We start from the raw sequence: 13,521 nt of genomic DNA on the forward strand, positions 1-13,521 counted from the left end.
CGAGGAGGACACAGGTTGTAAATACCTTCAGCTTGGTTGTGAGCTTGAGGCGTTTGTTCCTCCAGACACAATCTCATTGGCCAAAGGTGGATGAGGCAAGCCCAAGACTTTGGAGATTTGGGGGAGGAGTAGCCTGAGGAATGGATGTCACAGTCTAGATACCTGAACTTCTGCGTAATTTGGACAGAGTTACCCTCAACGTTGACTGAAGCGGTTGTTTGGCAGAGGCTGGTACAGTTCTGGATCTTGGTTTTGGCCCATGATGTGTGCATCTCCATCATCTCAGCTTCTTCCTCGAATCTTTGGAGTGAGACAGGCCACTGGGCTGGCTCTGCAGCGTTGTACTGGCACTCTCTACCATCTTAGATCTTTTCTTTGTACCACAAAATTTAAATCTTTCTCAAAACTTATCTTATGCCACAGGTTTTCAAAGACTAATTTTGTTGTGTCTGTTTTCTTTCATTTTGTTTTGGTTTTTACTACGCCTTGAACACCCAGCATGGTGGATATGTGCACAATACAAGACTTTAGTTTTATCATTACTTTTAGTCAATACCAAGCAGGCCAACCAAGGGTCGTTTTTTTTTTTTTTGGAAATCAAGTCAATTATTTACTATATTTCTGTCGGATTTCTTTATTTTTCTTAGATAGTCAGCACCACAGACTTCTTCTCAAGAGAGTACTCCTTCCAGCCAATCAAATGGAGCACTACAAGAAGTCTTGCTTGGCCAATCAAAGCAAACCTCTTATAAAATGAATGAAACAACAGTTCAGTTTGGTCAGACACCCAGAGGAATCAGGAGGTATGATATTCAACCCTGAACTATTGATAATAAAAAATGGTATCAAAAATAGCCTTTGATAAACAAGTTTTATTTATCATTTCTCAAATTGGTGTGACTTCGAAGTAAAGTAGTGACATCATGTTTGACTTCAGATACTGTTTTGTAATGAATAAACACTTTCAAGTAATGTGTTTTCAGCTTATTAATGTTGTTCAAATTCGAAAACAATCTGTATAATTATGTCTTTAACACTCATGTATGCAACTTTGGTGAAATTGGCGTTTCATGCCTTTGTCACTCATTATTATGTCCTGAGTAGCTCAGACATTATTTTATTAAAAAAGCACTGGACACTTTTGGTAATTGCTCAAAATAATTGTTAGCATAAAAACTTACTTGGCAACAAGCATTGGGGAGCTGTTGGTAGTATAAAACATTGTGATAAACAGCTCCCTCTGAAGTAATGTGGTTTTTGAGAAAGAACTAATTTCTCACTAAAGTAATTGAATTTGATTTCATGACCTCAACACTGATTTTGAGGTCTCAAATTCAGGCATCTGAAATCACACAACTTCGTGTGACAAGAGTTTTTTTTTCTCCCATTATTATCTCGCAACTTCATAGTATGAACAGTTGAATTCAAGATGTTGAGATACACCAAGTGAGAAGACTGGTCTTTGACAATTACCAAAATGCGTTCAGTGTCTTAACCATGACAAGGTTAGATTGAAAAAATTAATCAATGTATTTTAATTCACATTTTTTTCTGTTTTTTTTTAAAGGCACTGGACATTTATGGCAATTACCTAAAATAATTGTTAGCAATGGAGAGCTGTTTATGGTATAAAACATTGTGAGAAACGGATCTCTCTGAAGAAACGTCTTTTTTGAGAAAAATGTAATTTCTCGCAAAAATATTTGCATTGAATTCGAGACCTCAGCTGAGTTATCGGCTGATGTCTCGAATTCAAGCTATTGGAGCCCACAACTTTTGCGACAAGGGTGTTTTTTCTTTGATTATTATCTTGCAAGCTCGATGACAAATTGATTTCAAATTTTCCCAGGTTTGTTATTTTAAGCATATTTTGAGATACACCAATGAGAAAACTGGTCTTTGACAATAACCAAGTGTGTCCAGTGCCTTTGAACATTTCAAATGTAGAGGCTAGTTTAATAGTGTTTGATGCAACTTGTCCTCCGTCTTTATGCATTAAAATGTAATAAGATTGTATTTCTGGCTTGATCTGCTGAAAGTCTTGCCATTCACAAGATGCCAAATGCCAAGTCTCTGTTTTAACTCTGTAAATAAAGTAAGTTTTTAACCAGTTTAAAAAACATGTTTAAATGTTACTTTTAATCTTTGGGCCACAACCCCTCTTGGGTTATAAACTTAGGCATGTTCTTATAAGATAAAAAGCTTTTATTCAAAGGCCACTTTCACTATTTTACTATCACCCTGATATTGTTTCACACTTAAATAAGTCATGAAACAATGTCTTACCATTTTCTCCTGCGTATAGGATGCCGTGTACCTGAATTTCAAGGTAGACAACAAATCGCATTCAATCTATCTGTGCGGCTTATTTGGTATCTTTAAAATCTTAGAAATGAGAATAATGAAATTAATTTTAACAAACAATTGATACGGCGGTAGGCTTTACATGTATATTGTTGAACCGCCACATTTATTTGGTTGATTTTGCCTTACATGCCAAGTGCCTTGTATCTTGTATGCAGGAAAGGACTTGAAATCTTACTAAAATCATTCTGATCGGTTCAATCAACAAAGCTGTGAAAATTTGAGCTCAATCGGTCGCCGAAGTTGCGAGATAATATTGAAAGAAAAAACACCCTTGTCACACGAAGTTGTGTGCTATCAGATGCTTGATTTCGAGACCTCAAATTCTAAATGAAATTCGTGGAAAAATACTTCTATCTCGAAAACTACAATACTTCAGAGGGAGCCGTTTCTCACAATGTTTAATACTATCAACCTGTTCCCATTATTCGTCACCAAGTAAGGTTTTATGCTAATAATTATTTTGAGTAATTACCAAAAGTGTCCACTGCCTTTAAGCAACCAAAAAGTTATCTTAATAGATTGTTTTCACAAAACAACACTGAATACACAACAAATAAAAATAAACAAATAAATAAATAAATAATAGGAGAGAAGAGAGACAGAAAAAAAAATAAGCTAAATGAATTTGGAATTAATTTAACAACAAAGAAGACTTGGATACACAGCAAAATATTGTAGGAGAGGGTTTGATTTGATTCCTTATCAAAGACCACTTACTATAAAAGCATTCAGTCTTTCTGGTTAATTTCCAGTCTCTCCATAATTTGTCTTGAAAGATTGAGAGATTGGGTCAATTCTAAATCGGTATAAATGTATTGCTCGCCTAGGAAAATCAATTACTTTTTAAACAAATCTTGGTTAAAAGCTCACGACACTACTGGCAGTTATTCAAAATAATTGTAAAAAAAAAATAACAACTTACTTGGTAACGAGCAATGAAGATGTCTTGAATTCAAGCATCTGAAAGCACACAACTTGTGCGACAAGGGTGTTGTTTCCTCCATTATTCTCTCGCAACTTTGACGACCAATGAGTTCGAGTTTTCACTGGTTTGTTACATGTATGTTATGCATATGTTGAGATACACCTACCAAACGTGTCAAGTGCCTTTAAACAAATTGTAACCAAACATGATAATATATTCAGAAGATCAATATTAGATTTTAATATAAAACTTATTCTTACTTACTTTTTTCCAAAAATGAAAAACTTATGGCCAGTTGACAAAATAAGTGCACCATATCCTCATTATTATGGTTAAAAACGGTTCAATCTAGATAAAAACATCATTAACCTCGAACCATTGAAGAAATAAAATATATAACACTCTGCAACTAACCTCCTTTCGGAATTACGCTTTCCACTTATTCCAAATTTTGAAAGGACCTCGAACCTGTCCATTAATCTGTTGTAAAGAGATTTAACCAGGAATTAAGAGTGATTGGGGAAATTATTATCTAGCAATGCTTCCATATTTAAGGCACTGGACACCTTTGGTAATTGTCAAAGACCAGGGCCCAGTTTCATGGCTCTGCTTACCGCCGAATTCTGCGCTTACGATCACGATTCCCCGCTAACTTGCAAGCGCCGAGTTACGCCTTGTAATCGTAAAATGTCTAGTAACGTAGAGTACACACACACACGCACGTAAGCCAAAATTCGCCGCTAACCTTTGAAATACGTTTGAGGTTAGTTCATAATTCCCTGCTTCCGTAAGCGCCGATTCTGTGCACGGTATTAAGCAACCATGAATTTTGGCCCAGTCTTCTCACTTGGTCTATTTTAAGAAATGCATAAAATAATAATTTCATGTGAAAATTTGAACTCAATATTGGTCGTCGAAGTTGCGAGAGATTAATGGAAGAAAAGAAGGGGAAAAAACATTGTCGCACAAGTTTTGTGTTTCCAGATGCTTGAATTACAGACCTCATAATTGAGGTCTCAAATTAAATTCAAAGATTACCTATTTCTCAAAAACTACGCTTCTTCATTCAGAGAGAGCCTTTTCTCACAACACTTTATACTGTCAACAGCTCTTCATTGCTGGTTTTATACAAAGTTAGTTTGTTTGCTTACAATTATTTGAGTAACTACCAAAGTGTCCAGTGCCTTTACGCGATGGGTTAAAGCAGCCAAGTGTTTATTCCAAGAAGTAGGGCCCTAGGGATTGCATTTGCTTTAAAATGGAAATCACACAGTAAGCGCAAAATCTGCCGTTAAAGGCAGTGGACACTATTGGTAATTACTCAAAATAATTATAGCACACAACCTTCCTTGGTAACGAGTAGTGGGGAGAGGTTGATGGTATAAAACATTGTGAGAAACGGATCCCTCTGAAGTGCCATAGTTTTCGAGAAAGAAGTAATTTTCCACGAATTTGATTTCAAGACCTCGAGTTTAGAACTTGAGGTCTCGAAATCAACCGTCTAAACGCACACAACTTCGTGTGACGAGGGTGTTTTTTCTCTCATTATTATCTCGCAAGTTTGACGACCAATTGAGCTCAATCTTTCACATGTTTGTTATTTTATGCATATGTTGAGATACACTAACTGTGAATGCTAGTCTTTGACAATTACCAAAAGTGTCCACTGCCTTTAAGCAGCTATATTCTGGGCCCAATTTTATAGAGCATGCAGGAATACAAAAACACGTATTAGCACATAAAAGTATTGCTTAGCAGGAACAGATTGTTTGCAAAAGAAGGTTACATATTGTGGCTCGTGCCCGACTTTGCTTGCTTAGAAAATAAATGTTTCAAGCATTCTTTTCTGCTTAAAGGTTTTTTATGAGATTGGGCCCAGATCGGATCTCAGGTTCCAGATCCACCAAAGTGGGGTGCGACATGAGGATTTTTACACTTACACACAGATGTGTAAACTCAGTACTTACCCAAGTTCCGTGATTAAATCACATGCATATTACTCGGGTGAGACTCGAACCCACGACCCTTGAAATTCTAGAGCAGTGTCATACCAACTAAACCACAGAGATTGCCCGGTGGCTATACTAGAGTCAGTTCGAACCCTATGTTTTAGCAGCGGGTACTGCAAACGATTTATTAATGTTAAATTTGCATCGGGGATAAAGAATATTCATTTTGTTTTTACCCACACACACCGATGTGTGTTAGCACTGTATGTAGGCCTACTCGGTACTCGATACTCATATTTATTAGTCCATCCTTCCACATCTTAAAACGAATTGGTGCCTTGCCAACTTCTCATGAAAGCTGTGGGACATCTTGAAGTTTGTCCCGTTGTTATACAGAGAATCTTACATCATCCATTGATTCCAATAACAAGTCAAGGAAATAGTTGACATTCCTAGTTCAATGAAGCATAACCCTGTATAGAAGAGGCGCTAGAAGAATATATACCGCTATACGCCAGAGGATACACGTCGATACCTTACATTAGTAAATCAGTACTATCGAGAAACGATGTATAAAAAAGAGGAGCCGATTGGGGTTTACACTGACTTGCCATTCGACACATTTTCAGCATTATTTCGACTGAAAGCTCCAGTCGATCACAAACGCAACAACAAACGAGGCTGATGTAAGATTCAAAGAGCTTCGAGCGGGAGAGGCACAACAGCTTACAACAGCGAGAAAATAGCACCGTTTTCATTTCTGCGGACAGTTGGAAATTCGGTTGGGAAAACTGATACAAGCAAATCTGGTCGGATAACCATCATCCAACGTCTCGAGAGAGGAGAGAAAACAAGCATTTCCTCAGAGGACAGACAAAGAGTTTTAGCATCAGAGGAGGCATCCAAGAAGGAATTGGAGCTAAGAAAGACCGTAGATGCCAAGATGGCTACAAGACACTTTCTGCAAACTGTGATCTTTTTCGAGGTAATGAAACTAAAAATGCTTAATCGATATTCTTCTTCAATGTTCAAGTGGTCAAGGCGGCTGCTACCCAGGCTTTGGAGTCGGACTGATGTGTCAGTGTAATTTTTATGTCGCCCGATACAGAACACTATTTTTTCATGCCTATACGCAAAGCAAAGGAGAATGAAAATTGTTTTTTGTTCGGTGGAGGACATAATGCTATGACTGGGCGTTGGCTGCAAGAATGCAGCAGCGCGGTAATAGTTGCCATTCCTATAGACCTGGCGGCCTTACACTTTCGTATTACTAAATACAGTGTACGGATTTACAGTACAAAGAGTCCTATACAGATCTACCTTTCCTAGTTCATTGAAGCATTACCAGGTGTAAGCTAAGGAGGCGCTAGAAGATTTCAGTTCAGCCCGTTATACGCCAAATAGTCTAGTCTTTAAAGGCCAAAAAAAAATGGCTTGACCTGTAGACGAAATTGCAACAGTCTCTTTAAACCCTCCATAACAGCACATCGAAAAAGTAGAAAAAAAAGCAAGCAGGGAAGATATGCATAATTTTCATAAATTTAAAGTTGTCATTTCGCCTCTATTTACATCAATGTATGTATGTATACATAATCCCTGATAGTAGTAAAAGTTATATCATTTTCACTTTCATCAATTTTGAAACAACCCAAAACAAAGTATCATGTAGAAAAAAGGAATCACGGAAAATAATATGCATAATTGCATGAATTCAAAATTGCCGTTTCGCCTCTATTTCCACAAGTGTATGTGTGTACACGCCCTGATAGTTGCAGAATAATTTATATCATTGTCATATGTCTCTTACACAAGGTAACCCTCCCGAATAATGTATCAACAATATTCAAAGTATCAAAGAAGCAAATACATTTTTATTGAATTTGTATATTTAGAGTTACGCGCGTATTATGCACTAACAAGTAATGCAACAATGACTGCGTCTTCAAATTATGTTTGACGTCTTGGACTGAGCACCACTAGGTCGGAATTGTTAAGGAGGTTCCAAACTTTACAAAATTGTTATCCCTAGCCCTATCATGGGGGTTCCAGTATAATTTAATTAAATTGTTTAATTAAGATTGCGTGCGTATAATTACAAGCCACTACAAATTATTGCAATAATGATTGCACCTTTTTAAAGCCTGTCAACAGGGGCAGTGACATAATTATTTCAATAACTTACAGTGCACTGTAATACGTGACGTTATACTTATTTAACTAAGTTTAGTAAATACTTAAGCCCCCATCAACTAGATATCATAATTTTGCACCCATCTCTAACATCTTCCGTTCTAGTGGTGACCGGTCCAAGGCGAGGCCTGGTTCTTGAACCAGGCCTCGGCGGGTTAAAACCACTAGTTGAAAACCGATTCAACACACTTTGATTCCCATTTATAAATACCTTTTCGGTCAAAAAACACAAACACCTTTGGTCAAAAAGTAAAATAAATGCAAAATTTTTAATTTTCAATTATTTCATTCAACACAACACCCCTCCAGCTATAAAATGGTAAGGCCCTCCGCCGCCCTCGGGTAAACAACTCCTTATAAGGGAATGCTGTGCGCGTCACGCGTATCGCGTGATGTGGCACAACTGTCCTGGACGTTGCTCTCGACCAATAGGAATGAAGAAACTGTTGTAACTGAAACTGTTGTAAGCTCGCGTGTCACGCCCATGTTGTTAACACTTTTTACTGTGCATTAACAGAAGGTTTATGCACACCTACGTGACGCGCTCTCCACCAATAGGAATAGCGAAACTGTCTGAGGTATTTATGAATTTAACTTTAATGTCACCTTAGATGCTTTATTTTGTAGGGTTTCAAGAGACACTTGCATGAAAATTCGGTGTGACAGTGACATAAATATTATACAATTTTCAGGGCGTGTGCACACATAAACTAGTGAAAATATAGGCGAAAACGGAAATTTGTATACATTTCCGATACTTTGTGTTTGATGGTTTCAAGAAACGGTTGCATTTAATTAGTGAACGTTGTCTTAATTGCACTACTATCTGGGCCTAGGCATGAATAAATATAATTGAAAATACTGGCCAAAAGTAGGCTTGCTTAAACGTCCTTTTGAGCACAATTGACCCGTCACAGGTACCAAGATTTTTCTCTCTGGCATACACATTTTAGGATTTATGGTCAGGTTCACAGATAAACTTGTATGCAACCCTCTACCCCTGATATTGTCAACATTGCCCGAAGTTGGAGAAATATTTTTCCCTTTTTTGTCGGCTTGCATCATGTAGGTCATAAATTGTAGCACTTTATCAGGGCTCTCCGGTGGAGAATAGTATGTGCGAGTCCAAAAATGTCTTGGATAAGAATAGGGCTCCTTCCTTTGTCGGCTTGCATCGCTTAGGTACATGTTACAGACACGGAACAAATACATGAATTTGTAGCCCCTGTTAGGGATCTCTGTTGGTGTATAGAATGTGCGAATCCAATAATGTCTTGGATATGATATTGGCCTCCGTGTAATGCCATTATTTGAAGAGAAACTTACTTGTTTAGCCTTTTTCTCCCTTAGGATGGGGGGTATCTTTTTTGCCGCCCTTGTTGCGCAGATTTATGCCACATACACGAAACAATTATAAACGTGTAGCCATTGAATAGGGCTTTCCTATGGTGTATAGTATGTGTGGATCAAATAATTTATTGGGGTTTAAAATAACCTTTGTACTTTGAATTTCTCTCCAGAATGGCTAATATTGACGTTCGGAAAACACTCTTCGTGGCAACCATTCGGAGTAGGCTTGTTCAAACGTTTTTTTGAGGACCACGGAGTTGATGCAGAGTCTCCGCAAATTGATCATCGGATGCGGTATTTTTCAAGCCGCACACAGGTACCGAGATTATTTCTCTAGCCTACCAAGTTCAGGAATAATGGTCAAGTTCACAGACTCTGAGCGAACTTGTATGCCAACCATTTTCGGCACCCCGTTTCCTGGCGTTTTCAAACTTGCCCAACATTGCCGAAAATGGCTCCCTCCTTTGTCGACTTGCATCGCTTAGATCCAAGCCACAGACACAAAACAAACATTCGAAACTGTAGCCCATGATACGCGCTTTCCGTTGGTGTATAGTATGTGAGAATCCATTAATGTCTTGGACATGATATGGGCCTTCGTGTAGTGTCATTATTTGAAGAGAAACTTGCTTTTTAAGCCTTTTTCTCCCTTAGGGTGAGGGGGAGCTTTTTTGCCGCCCTTGTTGCGCAGATTTATGCCACATACACGAAACAGTTATAAACGTGTAGCCCTTGGATAGGGCTTTCCTCTGGTGTATAGTATGTGTGGATCAAACAATTTCTTGGGGTTCAAAATAAACTTTGTACTTTGAATTTCTCTCCAGAATGGCTAATATTGGCGTCCGGAAAACACTCTTCGTGCCAACCATTCGGAGTAGGCTTGTTTAAACGTTTTTTTGAGGACCACGGAGTTGATGCAGGGTCTCCGCAACTTGATCATCGGATGCGGTAAATTTCAAGCCACACACAGGTACCAAGGTTATTTCTCTAGCCTACCAAGTTCAGGAATAATGGTCAAGTTCACAGACTCTGAGCGAACTTGTATGCCAACCATTTTCGGCTACCCGGTTCCTGGCGTTTTCAAACTTGCCAAAAATTGCCGAAATGGCTCCCTCCTTTGTCGGCTTGCATCACTTAGATCCAAACCACAGACACAAAACCAAAAACACGAACCTGTAGCCCATGATTAGCGCTTTCCGTTGGTGTATAGTATGTGCGAATCCAATAATGTCTTGGATATGATATGGGCCTCCGTGTAGTGTCATTATTTGAAGTGAAACTTACTTTTTTAACCTTTTTCTCCCTTAGGGTGAGGGGTAGCTATTTCGCCGCCCTTGTTGCGCAGATTTATGCCACAGACACGAAATAATTATAAACGTGTAGCCCTTGAATAGGGCTTTCCTCTGGTGTATAATATGTGTGGATCAATACATTTCTTGAGGTTCAAAATAACCTTTGTACTTTGAATTTCTCTCCAGAATGGCTAATATTGACGTCCGGAAAACACTCTTCGTCCCAACCATTCGGAGTAGGCTTGCTTAAACGTTTTTTTGAGCACCACGGAGTCGATGCAGGGTCTCCGGATCATCGGATGCGGTATTACTTAAGCCACACACAGGTACCAAGATTATTTCTCTAGCCTACCAAGTTCAGGAATAATGGTCAAGTTCACAGACTCTGAGCGAACTTGTATGCCAACCATTTTCGGCACCCCGTCTCCTGGCGTTTTCAAACTTGCCCAAAATTGCCGAAAATGGCTCCCTCCTTTGTCGGCTTGCAGCGCTTAGATCCAAGCCACAGACACAAAACAAAAACACGAAACTGTAGCCCCTGATTAGGGCTTTCCGTTGTTGTATAGTATGTGCGAATCCAATAATGTCTTGGATATGATACGGGCTTCCGTGTACTGTCATTATTTGAAGAGAAAATTACTTTTTTTTGCATTTTTCTCCCTTGGGGTGAGGGGTAGTTTTTTCCCCGCCCTTGTTGCGCAGAATTATACCACAGATACGAAACTATACGAATTATAAACGTGTAGCCCTTGAATAGGGGTTTCCTATGGTGTATAGTATGTGTGGACCAAAACATTTCTTGGAGTTGAAAATAACCTTTGTACTTTGAATTTTTCTCCAGAATGGCTAATATTGACGTCTGGAAAACACTCTTCGTGCCAACCATTCGGAGTAGGCTTGCTTAAACGTCTTTTTGAGCACCACCGACTTGATGCAGGGTCTCTGCAGGTTGATCATCGGATGCGGTATTACTCAAAACTTGCCCAATTTTGCCGAAAAAGGCTCCCTCCCTTGTCGGCTTGCATCGCTTAGATCCATACACAGACACAAAACAAAAACCAATAACTTCTTTGGTCGTGTAAAATAGCGCTTTCTTGTATCTGTCTTTAGCTTTTTTAGAGAGCCACTTTGTACTTCGTGGCCCCCGGGGCTGGATGATACTATTAAGATGTTTACATCCGTGGTGTTGTTTTTGTTATAGAATATTTGACCAGTGTCGAATTTTGGCAACGTGGTTCTTTGGGTACGTAGTTGGTGTCATGGTGCGAAAAAAAGTTTTTGCAGGACGTGAAGTAAACATTTTAGAATAAGTATTATTTATGCAAATATTTAGTCACGAGAATTTGCAATCTTTGGGGCACTTCTGCACAGAGTGAATAATTATTTTTAAAACGTTTGTTTCACGTCCAATTTTCTACATGGTAACCATGACTTCAACTACGTACCCAAATTACCACCTTACCAAGTTTCCATATACGGTTAAATATTTCTCAACCAAAAATACTGTAGACGTAAAGATTATGGTGAGTTACATACAGCCCTGGGCTACGAGGGAAAGGGGCCATGGTAGACCAATTTTGCTAATCAGTTGCACGGAAGATGTAATTTTGCTCAGACATAATATAATTGCAGGCGTTTGTGCCGACTGAATTATCCATTCTTACAAATGTCATATAATAAGCTTGGGATATAATATATGTATGCCGATGCAATGCAGTTGACTTTTCTCTTGAATAGAGAACTAAAATATTTACCTGTCTATATCGGATCTATGAAATGCAGATGACTAGTATCTGTTCAAAAATGAGTTTGCCTTCTCTAATTTGCAAATCTGAAATATAGAAATGTACAATAAAAATATTAGTTGTGAACGTTGCTTTGCAAAAGGTGTGTGTGTTATTGAGATACCGTCGAAAATATGGAGCGATTATGTCCATGCACCCTAACGGTAAAGACATTCACCTCTTTTCTGTTTGTAATAAGTATTAGATTTGTCGATTTTGATATTAAGATAGCACTCACTGTTTGTATTGAACAAGATTTTTACTCATTTCAAGGGTTTCTTGTTTAGTCGTTAGAATAGCGTTTTTTATCTGTCGTTAGCTTTTTTAGAGAGCCACTTTGTACTTCGTGGCCCCCGGGGCTGGATGTATGTTTACATCCGCAGTATGGTTTTGTTGTTAAATATTTGACCAGAAACGACATTTGGCAAGGGGGTATTTTGGGTACGTAGTTCTAGTCATGGTGCGAAAAAAAAGAACTTTTCAAAAATCTGACGTGAAGTAAACGTTATTGATTAAAATTCGTTTTTATGCAAATCTTTAGTCTCGAGAATTTGTTAATTTGGGGGCGTTCTGCCTAAAGTGAGCGCACTTTGGTGCTTTGGGAGTCTTATTAGTGAGTAATTATTTGTGTTACTTTCATTTCACGTCCGATTGTCTACTTTCCGGGGGGTATATGCTAAAAAAGACAAATAGTGCCTTTAACAGCTTTATGAAACTAGCCCATGGATGTATGACTTCGTACGTCATTTCATAGCTGACCAATCATAACGCAGAAGAAAGTAAAAGCCCGTGAAGATTCCATTGATCGCTACTGCTATAAGATCGCGGTGATTAAGAAAAGCGCTTTTGTAATCCAATTTCTTTGTTATTTTGGTGTGGGGCTTGCATGCTCCTTGGCTAAATTGAATGTGAATAGCCCAGTTGTGAAAGTATTACAATAGTTCTTCTCAAGTAAACACGTGATTGAGTGGAAATTTCTGCTCCGAAACCTACACACAGCACGGTTGAGTGATTCGACGATATGCCGCGGTTGGGAGTGCTTGTTTGTGGACCTATGTGCTGTGCTGTTTTGCTTCGCTGTGCTATGTTTTGTGAGTACTGGTTTTTCTTCGATACTTTCCAGGTTTCTTAAGGACTCCTAGCGGTAGGCATGACAACACTTCACATAACTACAGTGCGGACATAGTTTACATTGGCTTCCAGTAAATCCAACTTATAAATCTTTGTGAGCTACTATATTGAGTATGAAATAAACCACAGGCGCCGCACTCTAATACTACTTATACTAATTGTATAAATTAAACAAATTTGTATAGGATATAGTGCAATATATATCATTTATATAATTATACTATATAAATGTATAGTTTTTATATAAATATATATTTCCACAGGTTCCTCATACCTATTTAAAAAAAAATCGTTCTCTCCTTTCCTGGACCATCCTGTCAACACTTTACTCTCATGGTTCATAGCCACCAAATGTTTTCTAGAGACTTTGATTGGCTTTGTTCTAACCTTTTTTTCCGGTTGCTTCTTTTAATACCTTTCTCCTCTTTTTCTATGGACATGTAAATGTTTGAACATTTATAAATATACATATATTAAAGGTCTATTACTTAAAAAAAATTAAGAAATTGTACGAAATATGTAAAGTCTATTAA

The 13,521-nt window shown here is 38.2% G+C and overlaps 1 long non-coding RNA gene across 1 annotated transcript; it reads left to right on the top strand.

The window, feature by feature from the left end:
• The first annotated feature begins 5,471 nt into the window (after positions 1–5,471).
• LOC117289529 lies at positions 5,472–13,214 on the top strand. Its single transcript, XR_004518950.1, has 3 exons — positions 5,472–6,226; positions 10,260–10,399; positions 10,915–13,214. It is a non-coding gene; the product is annotated as an uncharacterized LOC117289529 (long non-coding RNA).
• The last annotated feature ends 307 nt before the right edge of the window (positions 13,215–13,521 follow it).

This window comes from Asterias rubens, chromosome 4 (assembly GCF_902459465.1).
Source record: "Asterias rubens chromosome 4, eAstRub1.3, whole genome shotgun sequence".
In the NCBI taxonomy this organism is placed as follows: domain Eukaryota; kingdom Metazoa; phylum Echinodermata; class Asteroidea; order Forcipulatida; family Asteriidae; genus Asterias; species Asterias rubens.